Source organism: Trachypithecus francoisi, unplaced genomic scaffold (assembly GCF_009764315.1).
Source record: "Trachypithecus francoisi isolate TF-2019V2 unplaced genomic scaffold, Tfra_2.0 Lachesis_group18, whole genome shotgun sequence".
NCBI classification, from domain to species: Eukaryota; Metazoa; Chordata; class Mammalia; order Primates; family Cercopithecidae; genus Trachypithecus; species Trachypithecus francoisi.
Window position 1 is genome coordinate 68,180,216 of NW_022681463.1, and position 17,498 is coordinate 68,197,713.

Sequence of the window (17,498 nt, forward strand, 5' to 3'; positions counted from 1 at the left end):
GTGTGATGGTTCATGCCTGTAATCCCAGCACTTTGGGAGGGCGAGGTAGGAGGATCACTTGAGGTCAGGAGTTTGAGACCAGCCTGGCCAACATGGTGAAACCCTGTCTCTACTAAAAATACAAAAATTAGCCAGGCGTGGTGGCAGGTGCCTGTAATCCCAGCTACTTGAGAAGCTGAGGCAGAAGAATCACTTGACCCAGGAGGCAGAGGTTGCAGTGAGCCATGATCACACCACTGCACTCCAGCCTGAACAACAGAGCGAGAGCTCCATCTCAAAACAAACAAACAACAGAAACAAAACAGTTTCTATCATTCTACAGACTGTCTTTCACATCTCTGACAATGTTCTTTGGTGCACAAAAATTTATAATTTCAATGAAGTCCAATTTATCTAATTTTGTTTCTTGTGCTTTCAGTGTCATATTTAAGAATCCACTGTCAAATCCAAGGTCATGAAGATTTACCCCTATGTTGTCTTCTAAGAGTTCTACAGTATCAGCTTTTATATTCAGGTTGCTGATCCATTTCAGTTAATTTTTTTGTATACGATGTGAGGTAGGGGCCCAACTTCATTCTTTTGTATGTGGATATCCAGTTGCCCTAGCATCATCATTTCTTGAAGACTATTCTTTTCCCATGGAATCATCTACAGGTACTTGTGTCCTGACATGTATCTATCATTTTGTAAGTGCTTTTCAACTTTCTGACATGACAAATTGTTCTAAGCTCACTTTGTACCTCACCTCTGGTCCTGTTATGGGGCGCAGAATTTAGAAACTGGGAACTGAAAGCTAGGTACAAATTTCATTTTTGAAAGATGGCTCTGACAGCAGTATTGAAAAAATGAAGACTGAACCATTTCAAAAGCAAAGTTACCAATTAGAAGACTGTTAATCTGAATGGTGTGAAATAAATACTAGCCTGAGGAAAAGAGTAAAGCCATAGACAATATACTAAAAGATGAATCCTGAAAAGTCAGCAGACACTTAAACTAGTTTGCTAGGGATGACGTAACAAAATACTACAGGTTGGGTGATTTAAACAGTATCTGTAAAATATTTGGAGATATATTCTGAGCCAAATATGAGTGACCAATGGCCCATGATACAGCCCTCAGGAGATCCTGAGAACATGTGTCCAAGGTAGTTGGGGCACAGCCTAGTTTTATACATTTTAGGGAGACATAAAACATCAATCAAATACATGTAAGATATACATTGGTTCAATCCAGAAAGGCAGGACAACTTGAAGGGGCAGGGGGCTTCCAGGTTAGACACAGATTTAAAAATTTTCTAACTGGCAATTGGTTGAAAGAGTTATTATCAATAGAAAGGAATGTCTGGGTTATGATAAGGGGTTGTGAAGACCAAATTTTATTATGCAGATGAAGTCAGGTAGCAGGCTTCAGAGAGTATAGATTATAAATGTTTCTTATCAAAATTAAGGTCTGTTTTGATGTTAAATGCTGGTCAGCTTCCCCTAAATTCCAAAAGGGAGGAGGTGTATAATAAGGCATGTCCTACCCTCCCTTCCTGTCATGCCCTGAATCAGTTTTGCAGGTTAACTTTGGAGTGCCCTGGCCAAGACGGGGGATCTATTCAGATGGTTGGGGGGGGCCTTAGGGTTTTATTTTTGGTTTCTACTGGGCAACATAGCAAGACCCCATCTCTACAAAGAAATAAAACTAGCTGGGTGTAGTGGTACATGCTTGTATTCCCAGCTACTTGGGAGGCTGAGGCAAGAGGATTCCTTGAGCCCAGGAGGCCAAGGCTGAAGTGAGCCATGATCGTGCCACTGCACCTCAGCCTGGGCAACAGAGTGAGACCCTGTCTCTAAAACAGAAGAAAAAAAGAAGAGCAAATTTCTCAACTGCCACAGTGAAATACAATGTATTAATATATGCAGAGTTTTAAGAAAACAACTATCAACCTAGAAATCCTATTTCTAAACTGTAATTCAAAAAGAAAATGAAATAAAGATATCTCAGGTAAAAATTAAGAGTTTAGCACTAAAAGACCCTCACCACAAATGAACTAGAAAAAGATAAAAAAGTAGAGTGATTAGAAAAAAAAAATGAAGTTAGAAATAAATCCTAATATAAATATAATATATAAACAGGGTCCCTGGGAAGCAGGACCTCCGAGGGGCTCAGCATTGATCCTGGGTAGGGCCAGGCAACTGCCCTTCTACCTGAAGCAGGGCTTGAGCTCCTCTCTGCCCACGAGGGGATGCCGCTCTGGGAGAATAAGGCCACCTTGACCATGGCTATGTTGTATGCATGTCATAGAGATGTGAGTCCATCTCTGCCTTCATGTCTTCCTGGGTTCTTCCTGTTCTTCCTGCCAGCCTGCCCATCCCATCTGGGGATGAGAAAGGTGAGAGTGCAGAAACATGCACTATGAGAACATGTGCCCACGGTGGTTTGGGCACAGCCTGGAGCAGGGACATGTATGCTCAGTAAGGTTCAATACTGATTACAAGATTATGTTGAATGAAGTTTAAGTTTAATATCCTCTGTGCAATGTGTGGGGTGGGAGTGGGTCTAATAGGAATGGTCCTGAATGTATCTTCTACCTCTGATGTCTCCTTTCAGGAACCTGGTATCAACCATTACATTCTTTTTAATGGAAACGAATTATATTTTAATATACTACAGGTTGGACACTACAGATGAACTATTCAAGTTTATAATGTCAAAACTTTCTTAGACCAAAGGCATCTTTCTGTTAACTAAAAATAAAATTCTAAGTGCCCTACCTGACTAAGGACCCTCTTTTAGGCCAAAGGGACCCAACTGAACCTGAAAAACCAGTTCAGACTGTGACGGGAAAGGAGTGGTTAGACATGCCTCATTATACTCTCCTCCCTTTGGAGTTCAGGCACACAACTGACCAACATTAACATTAAAATAAGAGATCCTAAGACTGACAGAACAGACTCTTTGCAGAAATAAGATACCAAATTCCAACCTGACTCAAGTATAGCATCACATGACAGATAGCAGAGCCCTGAAAGAAACCAAAGTATTTTACCTCAAAATATATTTCTCTGACATATTTTGCAATGGCCCTACAAAGCTGTCTGTTGTGGGGGAAATTTACATTCCAGAGAATCTTCTTCCCCTTCCAGGACTTTTTCTGATTCTGAAAAGACTGGCTGAGGGTCTAGCACCTATTAAGGGTCTGAATAGGGAATATTTGCCATCTACTGCCTCGGGGTGGCCACATATGAGATGGCATCTATATAATAAGAACGTTGGTCTCCACAACCCCTTAATCTAGATGCTTCTTTCTATTGATTCCAGGTCTTTTTTTTTTTTTTTTTTTTTTTTTTTTTTTGAGACGGAGTCTCGCTCTGTGGCCCGGGCTGGAGTGCAGTGGCCGGATCTCAGCTCACTGCAAGCTCCGCCTCCCGGGTTCACGCCATTCTCCTGCCTCAGCCTCCCGAGTAGCTGGGACTATAGGCGCCTGCCACGTCGCCTGGCTAGTTTTTTGTATTTTTTAGTAGAGACGGGGTTTCACCATGTTAGCCAGGATGGTCTCGATCTCCTGACCTCGTGATCCGCCCGCCTCGGCCTCCCAAAGTGCTGGGATTACAGGCTTGAGCCACCGCGCCTGGCCAACTGATTCCAGGTCTTACAATAGCTCCTTCAACCAGTAAGAAAATAGCTGAATCCACCTATGACCTATAAGCCACCCCCCAACACCCCTTGAGGTATTCCCCCTTTCCAGACCAAACCATTGTATGCCTCACATGTACTGACTAATGTCTTATGTCTCCCTAAAACATAGAAAACCATGCTACAACCAAACAACCTTGGGCACATGTTCACAGGACATCCCGAGGCTGTCATGAGTCATGATCTGTAACCCTAATGAAATAAATTTCTAAACTGCTTGAGACCTGTCTCAGGATTATGATGGCAGATAGGAGGCAGAACTAGCTTGCAGCTCCCACTCAGACAGAACAGTATGTGGAGACTCATGTCGTAAACTTTTGCTCCAACAACTACCACAGGAACATACTAAGAAAGCTGAGAGAATCCACAGACCCTCTAAGGAACTGTGTCACCACTGCAGGCTCCCCAAGATGCCGAAGAACTGTGAGTCTGCTTGCTTTCTGAATGGGGAGGCTCATGATCTGGGGCAAGTACTCAGCCCTAGTCACTAGCTGCCTGGAAATAGACTCGGTGAGGTTGGGGGGTTACAGCTGGAGTGAGACTGGCCTTCAGGACTGTGGCCGAGTGGGAGCAGGGTGAGGCCTGTGAGTGCCAGCTTTCCCCGACTTCCCTGGTGACCTGTATGACTCAGTAGAGGTGTCCGTAAACCCCCTGGGAATATAACTTCATTGGACTGGGAACCACACCCTCATCCCCCACAGCAGCCACAACAAGCCCTGCCCAAGGAGAGGCTGAGCTCAGACATGCCTATCCCTGCTCCCACCTGGTGGTCTTTCTCCACCTGCCCTCATAGCTGAAGACAATGGTAGTAATCTCTTGGGAGCTCTACGGCCCTGCCCACCACCTGAGAAACCTGAATACTTAACCAGGTGTCCCTAGGGCAAGTCTGCATCCTCCCTGTAGGATCACAGCTGATGCACTCTTGAAAGTGCCACTTCCTGGCTGTAGGCTAACCAACAAAAAACTAGCATACTAAACAAAAACACAACCAAAGACCTTCACAGAGTCCACTTTACTCCCCTGTTACCTCCACTGGAGCAGGTGCTGATATCCACGACTGCCAGACTTGAAGATGGATCATATCATAGGACTCTTTGCAGACACTCCCCAGTACCAGTCTGGAGCCCAGTACCTCCACTGAGTGGCTAGACCCAGAAGATCAAAAACAAAAGTTCAGCTCTCAGGAAGCCCCATTCCTAAGAGAACGGGGAGAATACCACATCAAAGGGAGCACCCCATGGGACAAAAGAATCTGAACAGCAACCCTTCAATCCCAGATCTTTCCTCTTAACACAGTCTACCCAAATGGGAAGGATCCAGAAAAACAATTCTGGTAATATGACAAAACAAGATTCTTTAGTACCCCAAAAGATCATACCAGCTCACCAGCAATGGGTGCAAACCAAGACAAAATCTCTGAATTGCCAGAAAAAGAATTCAGAAGGTAGATTATTAAGCTAATCAAGCAGGCACCAGAGAAGGGTGAAGTCCAACTTAAAGAAATCAAAAACATGATACAGGATATGAAAGAAAAATTCTTCAGTGAAATAGATAGCATACATAGCAATAAAAAAACAATAAAAACTTCTGGAAATCAAGGACACAGTCAGAGAAATGCAAAATGCACCTGGAAAGTCTCAGCAATAGAATCAAACAAGCAGAAAAAAGAACTTCAGAGCCTGAAGAGAAGGCTTTTGAATTAACCCAATCCATCAAAGACAAAGAAAAAAGAATTTAAAAATATGAACAGAGGCCGAGACGGGCGGATCACGAGGTCAGGAGATCGAGACCATCCTGGCTAACATGGTGAAACCCCATCTCTACTAAAAAATACAAAAAAACTAGCGGGGCGAGGTGGTGGGCGCCTGTATTCCCAGCTACTCGGGAGGCTGAGGCAGGAGAATGGCATGAACCCGGGAGGTGGAGCTTGCAGTGAGCTGAGATCTGGCCACTGCACTCCAGCCTGGGTGACAGAGCGAGACTCCGTCTCCAAAAAAAAAAAAAAAAATGAACAAAGCCTCCAAGAAGTTTGGGACTATGTTAAACATACAAAGCTAAGAATAATTGGTGTTCTCAAGGAAAAAGAGAAACATAAAAGTTTAGAAAACGTATTTGTGCAGATAGTCAAGAAAAACTTCTCCAGCCTTGCTAGAGATCTAGACAACCAAATACAAGAAGCACAAAGAGCACCTGGGAAATTCATCACAAAAAGATTATCATCTAAGCATATAGTCATCAAGTTATCTAACGCCAAGACAAAGGAAAGAACCTTAAGAGCTGTGAGGCAAAAGCATCAGGTAACCTATAAAAGGAAAACCTATCAGATTAATAGCAGATTTCTCAGCAGAAATCCTACAAGCTACAAGGGACTGAGGTCCTGTTTTAGCCTCCTTAAACAAAACAATTAGCAGCCAAGAAATGAAGGAAAGACAGTCTTTTCCAGACAAACAAATGCTGCGAGAATTCATTCACTACCAAGTCAGCACTACAAGAACTGCTAAAAGGAACTCTAAATCTTGAAACAAATCCTCAAAATACACCAAAATAGAATCTCCTTAAAGCATAAGTTTCACAGGACCCTACATAAAAATAACGATAACATAATGAAAAAAACAAAAACAAAAAAAACACACAAGATATTCAGGCAACAAATAGCACAACGAATAAAACAGTATCTCACATCTCAATACTGTCATTGAATGTAAATGGCCTAAATGCTCCACTTTAAAGATACAGAATAGCAGAATAGATAAGAATTCACCAACCAAGTTTCTGCTGTCTTTAGGAGACTCACCTAACATATAAGGACTAACACAAACTTAAGGTAAAGGTGTGGAAAAAGACATTCCATGCAAATGTACACCAAAAGTAGGAGTTGTAGCAGCTATCCTTGTATCAAACAAAACAAACTTCAACAGCAGTTAAAAAAGACAAAGAGAGACACTATATAATGATAAAAGGACTACTCCAAAAGGAAAACATCACAATTCTAAATATATATGCACCTAACACTGGAGCCCCCACATTTATAAAACAATTACTACTAGACCTAAGAAATGAGATAGACAGCAACACAATAATAGTGGTGAACTTTAATACTCCACTGACAGCATTAGACAGATCATCAAGACAGAAAGTCAACAAAGAAACAATGGACTTAAATTATACCCTACAACAGATGGACTTAACAGATATTTACAGAATATTCTACCCAGCAACTGCAGAATATATACTCTATTCATCAGCACATGGAACATTCTTCAAGATGGACCATATGATAGACCACAAAACAACTTTCAGTAAATTTAAGAAAATTGAAATATACCAAGTATTCTCTCAGACCACAGTGGAATAAAACTGGAAATCAACTCCAAAAGGAATACTCAAAACAGTGCAAATACATAGAAATTAAATAACCTGCTCCTGAGTGATCACTGGGTCAAAAATGAAATCAAGATAGAAATTAAAAACTTCTTTGAACTGAACGATAATAGTGACACAACCTATCAAAACCTCTGGGATACAGCAAAAGCGACACTAAGAGGAAAGTTCATCATATTAAATGTCTACATCAAAATGTCTGAAAGAGCACAAATAGACAATCTAAGTAAGTTCACACCTCATGGAACTGGAAAAACAAGAACAATTCAGACCCAAACTCAGCAGAAGAAAAGAAATACCAAACATCAGAGTGGAACTAAATGAAATGGAAACAAACAAAAAACTACAAAACATAAATGAAACAAAAAGCTGGTTCTTTGAAAAGATAAATAAAAGTGACAGACCATTAGCGAGATTAACCAAGAAAAGAAGAGAGAAGGCTGATTGTGGTGGCTCACGCCTTTAATCTCACCCTTTGGGAGGCCAAGACGGGCGGATCACGACCAGCCTGGCCAACATGGTGAAACCTTCTCTCTACTAAAAATACAAAAATTAGCCAGGCAGAGTGGCACATGCCTATAAACTCAGCTACTCAGGAGACCAAGGCAGGTGAATCGCTTGAACCTGGGAGGCAGAGGATGCAGTGAGCTGAGATCCCGCCACTGCACTACAACCTGAGCAACAGAGCAAGACTCCATCTGAAAAAAAAAAAAAAAAAGACAGAGAAAAGAAGAGAAGAGAGAAGATCCAAATAAGCTCAACTAGAAACACAACGGAGCTATTACTACTGATATCACAGACATACAAAAGATTATTCAAGGCTACTATGAACACCTTTACGTGTATAAATTAGAAAACCTAGAGGAGATGGATAAATTCCTGGAAATATACAGCCTCCTAGAATAAACCAGGAAGATGAAGAATCTCTGAACGGACCAATAACAGGCAGAGAGGCTGAAATGGTAATGAAAAAAACTGCAAACAACAACAAAAAAGGCCAGGACCAGATGGATTCACAGCTGAATTCTATCAGACATTCAAAGAAGAATTGGTACCAATACTATTGACACTATTCCAAAAGAAAGAGAAAGAGGGAATCCTCCTGAAATCATTCTATGCAGCCAGTATCACCCTAATATCAAAACCAGGGAAGGACAAAACAAAAAAAGAAAACTACAGACCAATATCCCTGATGAACACAGAGGCAAAAATCCTCAACAAAATACTAGCTAACCACCGAATCCAACATCATATTAAAAAGATAATCCACCATGGTTGTCATACCAGGGATGCAGGGATGGTTTAACATACATAAGTCAATAAATGTGACACACCACATAAACAAAAATAAAAACAAAAATCACGATTATCTCAATAGATGTGAAAAAAGCATTTGACAAAATCCAGCATCCCTTTATGATTAAGACAGCACAATCAGCATAGAAGGGACATACCTTAAGGTAATAAAAGCCATCTATGACCAACCCACAGCTAACATTATACTGAACAGGAAAAAGTTGAACGCACTCCCCCTGAGAACTGGAACGAGACAAGAACACCCACTTTTACCACTTCTATTCAACATAGTACTGGAAGTCCTAGCCAGAGCAATCAGACAAGAGAAAGAAATAAAGGGCATCCAAATTGGTGAAGAGGAAGTCAGACTGTTGTTGTTTGCTGCTGATATGACCATACACCTAGAAAACCCTAAAGACTCATCCAAAAAGCTCCTAGAACTGGTAGGTGAATTCAGCAAAATTTCAGGATACAAAATTAATATACACAAATCAGTAGGTCTGCTATACACCAACAGCAATCAAGCAGAGAATCAAATCAAGAACTCAACTTCTTTCATAATAGCTGCAAAAATATAAAACACTCAGGAGTATACCTAACCAAGGAGGTGAAAGACCTCTACAAGAAAAGGATAAAATGCTGCTGAAAGAAATCACAGATGACACAAACAGAAACACATCCCATGCTCATGAATTAATATTACTATACAGAATATTGGGTAGAATTAATATTGTAAAATGACCATACAGCCAATAGCAATCTACAAATTCAATGCAATTCCCATCAAAATACCACCATCATTCTTCACAGAACTTAAAAAAAAATCCTAAAATCCATACGGAACCAAAAGAGAGCCTGCATAGCCAAAGCAAGACTATGGAAAAAGAACAAATCTGGAAACATTACATTACCCGATTTCAAACTATACTATAAGGTCACTAAAACAACATGGTACTGGTATAAAAATAGGCACACAGATCACTGGAGTAGAACAGAAAACCCAGAAATAAAGCCAAATACTTACAGTCAACTGATCTTCAACAAAGCAAACAAAAACATAAAGTGGGGAAATGACATCCTATTCAACAAATGGTGTTGGGATAACTGGCAAGCCACAAGTAGAAGAATGGAACTGGATCCTCATCTCTCACTTTATACAGAAATCAGTTCAAGATAAATTAAAGTCTTAAATCTAAGACTTGAAACACTAAAAATTCTAGCAGATAACACTGAGAAAAAACCCTTTTAGACATTGGCTTAAGCAAAGACTTCATGACCAAGCATCCAAAAGCAAACGCAACAAAAACAAAGGTTAATAGATGGGACTTAATTAAACTAAAAAGCTTTAGCACGGCAAAAGAAATAATTCAGAGTTAGCAGACAACCCACAGAGTGGGAGAAAATCTTCACAATCTATACATATGACAAAGGACTAATATCCAGAATCTACAAAGAACTCAAATCAGCAAGAAAAAAACAAACAATCCCATCAAAAAGTGGGCTAAGGACATGAACAGACAATACTCGAAGACACACAAATGGCCGACAAGCCTACAGAAAAATGCTCAACATCACTAATGATCAGAGAAATGCAAATCAAAACCACAGTGCGACTCCTGCAAGAATGGCTATAACAAAAAAATCAAAAAATAATAGATGCTTTTCACTGTTGGTGGGAATGTAAACTAGTATAACCACTATGGCATGGAAAACAGCATGGAGATTCCTTAAAGAACTAAAAGGAAATCCGCTGTTTGATCTAGCAATTCCACTACTAGGTATCTACCCAGCGGAAAGGAAGTCATTGTACGAAAAAGGTAACTGCATGTGCATGTTTATAGCAGCACAATTTGCAGTTGCAAAAATATGTAACCAGCCCAAATGTTCATCAATCAATGATGAATAAAGAAAATGTGGTATGTATCCACTATGGAATACTACTCAGGCATTAAAAAAATAAAATAATGGCACTTGCAGCAACCTGGATGGAACTGGAGATGATTATTCTAAGTGAAGTAGCTCAGGAATGGAAAACCAAATGCATGTTCAGTTTAAGGCATAAGAGTGATACATTGGATTTTGGGGACTCAGAGGAACGTGTGGGGGGAGGTGAGGGATAAAAGACTACACATTGGGTACAATGTATACTGCTCGGGTGATGGGTGCACCAAAAGCTTAGAAATTACCATTAAAGAATGTATTCAGGTAATCAAACACCAACTGTTTCCCAAAAACCTATTGAAATGAAAACATTTTTCTTAATTGTTTAAAAAGAGACTTGCCTTAGATACTTTTTGGTTTACATTCCATAAAGGCGGAAGACTGGGTAGACTCATCATGTGATGATTTTTCAGAGAACAGAGAGAACACTATTACTACACATTAGGTGTGAATCACTCATGTCATACAAGAAAAAAATGTTAGAAAGTAACAGATTTCCACATAGAAAAAAAAGTTATCTTCCTTAGAACAGATTTATGCTCTAAAAAATTTAAAAGAATATCTGTCTGAAAATGAATTATGGGTGGATAAATATAAACCAGAAACTCTGCATGAACTTGATGTGCATAAGATAACTGAAGTTGAAACCTGGATGAAAGTTCGTCTTAGAAAGGCAACCCAAACAGGGTATATCTATCTTATTCATAACAAGTCCTCTTAGATGTAGAAAGCATTACTATAAAAATACTATCAAAGAAGCATGGTATTCAAGAACAAGAGTGGATTAATCCAGTTGTAACAGACTTCCAAAAAGATTGTTTCAAGATGTTTAATCCTGAATCAAGCTGCCTTATATTTCCCTATCAGTCTTAGATCTCAGTTTACAAAGAGTTGTTACTAAGGGCAACAAAGTATCGCAAGTTATATATGCTTGGAGATGATCTGAGGACTGATAAGAACATAATTTTGGTTGAAGATTTACATCATTAGTTCTGTTGAGATTCTGATACTTTACATGAAGCTCTAAGAAAGAATGTGCAGATTGGTCGATGTCCTCTTACATTTATAATTTCTGACAGTCTCAATGGAAATACTCAAAGGTTATTGTTTCCCAGAGTAATTCAAGAAGAGTGTTCTATCTCAAATATTAGCTTCAACCCTGTGGCAACAACAATTATCATACAATTTCTTAATACTGACTTTAGATGGTAATAAGAATAAAGGAAAAAGTATTGTCCCTGACAAAAACTTCTCTAGAATTGCTCTGTCAAGGATGTTCTGGTGATATCTGAAGTGTAAGAAACAGCCTCCAGTTTTCTCCTTCAAAAGAAAAGAACAATTTATTTGACACCACCACCACCAACAACAACAAAAAAGGACTGTCATTAAAATCAGATGCTGTGCTGTCAAAATCAAAACAAAGAAAACATCCTGACAGGGTTTTTGAAAATCAAGAGGTCCAAGCTATTGGTGGCAAAGTTGTTTCTCTGTTTCTCTTCAGAGCTCTGGGAAACACTGTATTGTAGAAGAGCATCCTTAACAGAACTAGACTCACCTTTGTTGTCTTCTCATTTAAGAGAGTATGGTATAGGATACGTTACTTGTTCAATTTGAGGAAGAGGTAGAAATGTCACACATGCCAGGAGGGTTATTTATTTAATTTATATCTTCACCAAAACTACACAGAATTTTTTTTTTAATGAAAGTAGATATCTTGGCTGGGTATGGTGGCTAACACCTGCAATCCCAGCACTTTGGGAGGCTGAGGCGGGCGGGTCCTTGAGGTCAGGTGTTTGAGACCAACATGATGAAACTCCGTCTCTACTAAAAATACAAAAATCAGCCGGCCAGGGTGGCACACACTTGTAGTCCCAGCTACTCGGGGGGCTGAGGCAGGAGAATTGCTTGAACCTGGGAGACAGAGGTTGCAGTTAGTCGAGATGGCACCACTGCGTTCCAGCGTGAGTGACAGAGTGAGATTCCATTAAAAAAAAAAGGAAAGGGGAGAAGAAAGAGGAGAGGAAGGGGAGAGGAAGGGGAGGGGAAGGGGAGGGGAAGGAAAGGGGAAAGGAAAGGGGAAAGGAAAGGAAAAATCTTATGAGAGCCAGTGAATTTCTGAGTTTTGCAGATATTCTCATTTGTGAGAAGAATACACGCTCTTTACTCAGGGTAGTAAATCTATAGCTATGAAAGATGTGATACATTTCAACAAATCTTGAGAATTTGCTAACTGCCAAAGGAGAAGGATCACGTTTTTGAATCTTGCACAAACGCCAGTAGTTTCTGACACTTAAAAAGCACTGAAAAAATGGCCTGGCAACAAAAGCACTTTTTCTGACTTCTGCCTACCAGCTTTATGCTTCCAAACTTCGCTATCGTTGTATCTTGTTCTGTTAACCATTCAAATGAGAAATCAAGGTCAGATTTCTTTTTTTTTTTTTTTCCCTTGAGACAGAGTCTCACTTTGTTGCCCAGGCTGGAGTGCAGTGACGTGATCTCAGCTTACTGCAACCTCTGCCTGCCAGGTTCAAGTGATTCTCTTGCCTCAAACTCCCAAGTAGTTGGGACTACAGGTGCGTGCCACCACACCTGACTAATGTTTTGTATTTTCAGTAGAGACAGGGTTTCACCATGTTGGTCAGGCTGGTCTCAAACCCCTGACCTGGTGATCCGCCCACCTTGGCCTCCCAAAGTGTTAGGATTACAGGCGTGAGCCACCATGCCTGGCCTCAGATTTCTTTTATCCAAGAAACTGGAAAACTCCCTCTGGAGCAACACTTTGGAAGATTGAAAATGGAAGCTCTACTTGACAGGGAGCATGGAATAATAGACTCTGACAGCAGAGAGGAGGCACAGCTTAACGAGGACAGCTTGTAGAGGAAGCTCTGGGTGAACTCACTCAAACCACTGAACCCAAAACCTGGTATCTTTGAGTCAGAATAGTGGCAATGAACTACCTGCCAACAGCCTCAGCCCTTTTCATCCCAAGGAGACATGGAAGAAGACACGACAACAGAAGACTATGAGAATGATGGGATATGGAAACCAGTCTGCTAATTAGAATGCTACTTAAAGGATTCATTTTACTTTTATTCAGTGGTTTTTGAAAAGAGTTACTATGCTTTTCTGTTAAACTACAAACAATTTGTTAATTCTTCACTCTTACAGTATTTCATTACAAAGAACTGACTCTTCTGTCATCTATATGTAGATGATCAAGTCTTCAGGTCACCTCTTCATTTTTTCTACAGTATTTATTTAATATTTTGAGTTGCTGAAGGAAAGGGGTCAATGGATATGAAGTGTGCTTGATCATTATGCCAAATATCAGAAAATGTGAAGGAATAATCCAGAATACAAAAAGCTTATGGGGGGTTGTAAATATAAATTATAAAGCATTGTAGAAGGCAATCATTATTATCAATAAACCTTAAGACTTAGGAAAAAAATGGCCAGTTTTGCTTACTTAAAAAAAGAGAAAATCAAATTGAATTTAAAAAATTACAAGGATCACATTCCAATCACACTATCATGACAGGCTGTTTTAACACTTATCTCTGTGACTAACAGAACAAGCAGACAAAATATTATCAAGGATACAGAATATCAGAACAACATTATCAATTAGTTTGACCTAAATGATCTTGGAAAGAACCTCGCACCTAACAATTTAAATACATACTTTCATTTCAAGCACATAAAGAAGTGGAGCAAAAAAAAATTTAAGAATGGGCCACATAAAACACCATAAATCAAGTTTCACAAATTTCAAAGAAATTAGTATTAAATCTCTTCGATGTACACATAAGTTAAAAATAAAATAATTTTTTAAAAGCTTAAAAATACGTTTGCAGGCTGGGTCCAGTGACTCACACTTGTAATTCCAACACTTTGGGAGCCAAGGCGGGAGGATACCTTGAGCCCAGGAGTTCAGGACTAGCCTAAGCAACACAGTAAGACCCTGTCTCTACAAAACATTAAAAAAAAAATTGGCTGGGTGTGGTGGCACACATTTATAGTCCCAGCTACTTGAGAGGCTGAGGTGGGAGGATTCTTTGAGTCCAGGAGGTCAAGGTTGCAGTGAGCCTTGATTGTACCACTGCATTCCAGTCTGGGTGACAGAGTGAGACCCTGGCTCTCAAAAAGCAAAAACATAAAATGTCTGTAAAAGTTTCAATAATTCATAAGTCAAAGAAGAAATTATAATGAATAATAGAAAAGGAACAGAAACGAACTGTAACCAAAACATTCTACAGTTAAACCTTAGGATGCAGACAACACTGTATTTATCAAAAAATACAGACCTCTAAATACTTACAACAAAAATTAATTTTTTTTGAGATAGGGTCTCTGTTGCCTAGGCTGGAGTACAGGGGCACAACTGTGGTTCACTGTAGTCTCAACTTCTCTGGCTCAAGCAATCCTCCCACCTCAGCCACCCAAGTATCATGGCTGGGACCACAGGCATGCAGCACCATACCTCATTAATTTTTTCTATTTTTTGTAGTGACAGGGTCTCACTATGTTGCCTAGGCTGGTCTTAAATTTCTGGGCTCTAGCGATCCTCTCACCTTGGCCTCCCAAAGTGCTGGCATTACAGGTGTGAGCCACTGTACCCAGCTGAAAATTAGTATGTTAAGTGTCCAACTCAGTGAGAAAAGGCATAGCTAATCCAAAGAAAATAAAAGGAAGGAAACAAAAATATGAGCAGAAATAGCGAATCAGAAAACAAAGAAATGCTGGAAGATGATAAAATAGTTTTAAGAGTAATCAGAGTCACCAAGCTAACAAAGAGTAATCAAAGATAACCAGGAGAAAAAATAATAAAAAAAAAATACTTACCTTTTCAAGCCTGGGGTTTTTCCCCCCAAGAAGATACTCAAATCTTGGAGGATTTGATGCAAGTCGATGGCTTTACAATGGATTTTATAAATATCTTTCTATTAACATATAAGTTGTATTTAGGGGAATATTAAAATTATGGTTCTTCTCCCAAGATCTTCATAAGGCTGGCTCCTTTTTACTCCCGTATCTCAGATGTCATCTCCTCAGAAAGATGCTCCCTGACAACCAAATTGTAGGGTATATATACCCCTCACATATATTTTATTTTTTATCTAGTACTTATCACTATCTGAAATTATTTTGTGCAATGATTTGGTGTTATATTGAGTGGTTTCCACTCCACTAGAATAAAAGCTCACTATGAAACCAAACACTTCAACTTGTCTTATAAAATTCCATACCCCAGAGCCTGGTTGATAATAGGTTTTCTTTCCTTTCTTTTTTTTTTTTTTTTTGAGACAGAGTCTTGCTCTGTTGCCCAGGCTGGGGTGCAGTGGCGTGACCTTGGCTCATCGCAACCTCCGCCTCCTGGGTTCAAGCAAATCTCCTGCCTTAGCCTCCCGAGTAGTTGGGATTACAGATGCCCACCACCATGCCTGGCTAATTTTTGTAGTTTTAGTAGACATGCGGTTTCGCCATGTTGGCCAGGCTGGTCTCAAACTCCTGACCTCAGGTGATCCGCCGTCTCGGCCTCCCAAAGTGCTGGGATTACAGGCATGAGCCACCATGCCTAGTCAATAATAGGTTTCCAATAAACTTTTGTTCAAAGAATAAACAACTGCAGAGTGAGGACTAGGAAGTGTGTGGAACTGATTAATTCATTCAACAATCAATTACTAAGATCTTATAATGTGAGGTTTTTTGCTAGATAACTGGGATAGAGTAGTAAACAAAACAGACAAAACTAACTGCTTTCACAGTATGGCAGAGAAACAGTCACAGGATTCAAGTTAGGACACTGAGTAATACCAACTGAAATAGTTATTTTAGGGAATTATTAAAAGACTAAATTGAAAATATGAGATGAGAAGAAATTAACATACACAGATGTGTATGTTGTATGTACTGTCGCCAACATGCCATATTAAACCAGGGCTACTTTGGAATAAAGGTCCCTGTCTAAATGCTAAGCCCACTCACAGCTTTCTGGCAAATAATCAAACTTTTGGCCAGCTCCAGAACACAGGACTCATATATCTTCAAATTCTCTGGATTCCTGTGCTATTTTACATTCATCTGCCACAAATGCAGTGGCATTTTCCATAATCTTGTTATAATAGTACAATAGGATGAGCAGAGAGAAGAGTGAAAGGAGAACTACAAATTAACTAGCTATTTTATCTGAGATAAAATATGTCAAAAAAAACTGTTTCCAGCATAATCATAAATGAAATGACTACAAAAATCCTGTAAACCAAGTAACTCTTAGAAGTGTGACAGGTGAGGAACCCTGGTAAATTATCCATCACTCTATTATTCTTATCATTGATGTCTCTATTTGCACAGGGGTATATTATAGAGCACATTTTGCAAATATACTATCATAAAATGATTATAAAGTACTTTATTAGACTTTTAAAAACTAAATCCTTCAATATCTTTAAATTTCATAGAAACAAAAAACCATACTTTTAAGTTTGCACTTATCTCAAATGTACTGCTGATCTTACAACTCCCAACCATTTTAAAGAATCAGAGTTCAGATTGGACAGTTTCATTACACCATTTGTAAAAATTCTGCAATATGTTTCTCTCTTCAGTTTCTTTCACTTCTTTCATTTCTAGCAACAGATTTGTTGGCACTTTTAAGACCCTGCTCTACTGGTGTGACACCTAGGAGTTCTCCTTTGCCATCGGTAAGTGCAAATGGTGGGAACTTCTAATGTCTGGGTTGAGTATTAGTGTCAATAATGGGTGAGTAGGCAATTGATAAAAGTTATTGTCTGAATATATGCCAACAGTCCAACTTTAAGCATCTTAAACAGAGATGTATACAATTAGTGAGCATTTTTAGTGTTTCCTGAATTTAATTATTCAGTACTACTAATAATTACATTACTTCTTGAATAACAGATAAACATATGCTTAAAACATGTTTTTGGTAAGGTGGCTACTACCAAAGGGCAGAAAAGAATTTATCATGACTGCAAATAACTGCCAGGTCATGTAGACTTTTAAGTTACTTACAAGTGTCCTATGATGATAATGAAAATATGTACACAAAACTGTTACATTAAAAAATAACAGGGCCAACACGGTGGCTCACGCCTGTAATCCCAGTACTTCCGGAGGCCGAGGTGGGCAAATCACCTGAGGTCAGGAGTTCAAGACCAGCCTGGCCAACATGATGAAAC

At 39.5% G+C, this 17,498-nt stretch overlaps 1 protein-coding gene and 1 pseudogene across 3 annotated transcripts in view; one reads left to right on the plus strand and one right to left on the minus strand.

The window, feature by feature from the left end:
* Positions 1 to 17,498, minus strand: part of FNDC3A (fibronectin type III domain containing 3A) — a 218,972-nt gene that overhangs the window by 143,071 nt on the left and 58,403 nt on the right. The window lies entirely within an intron of this gene.
* LOC117063630 lies at positions 2,231 to 13,356 on the plus strand (annotated as a pseudogene).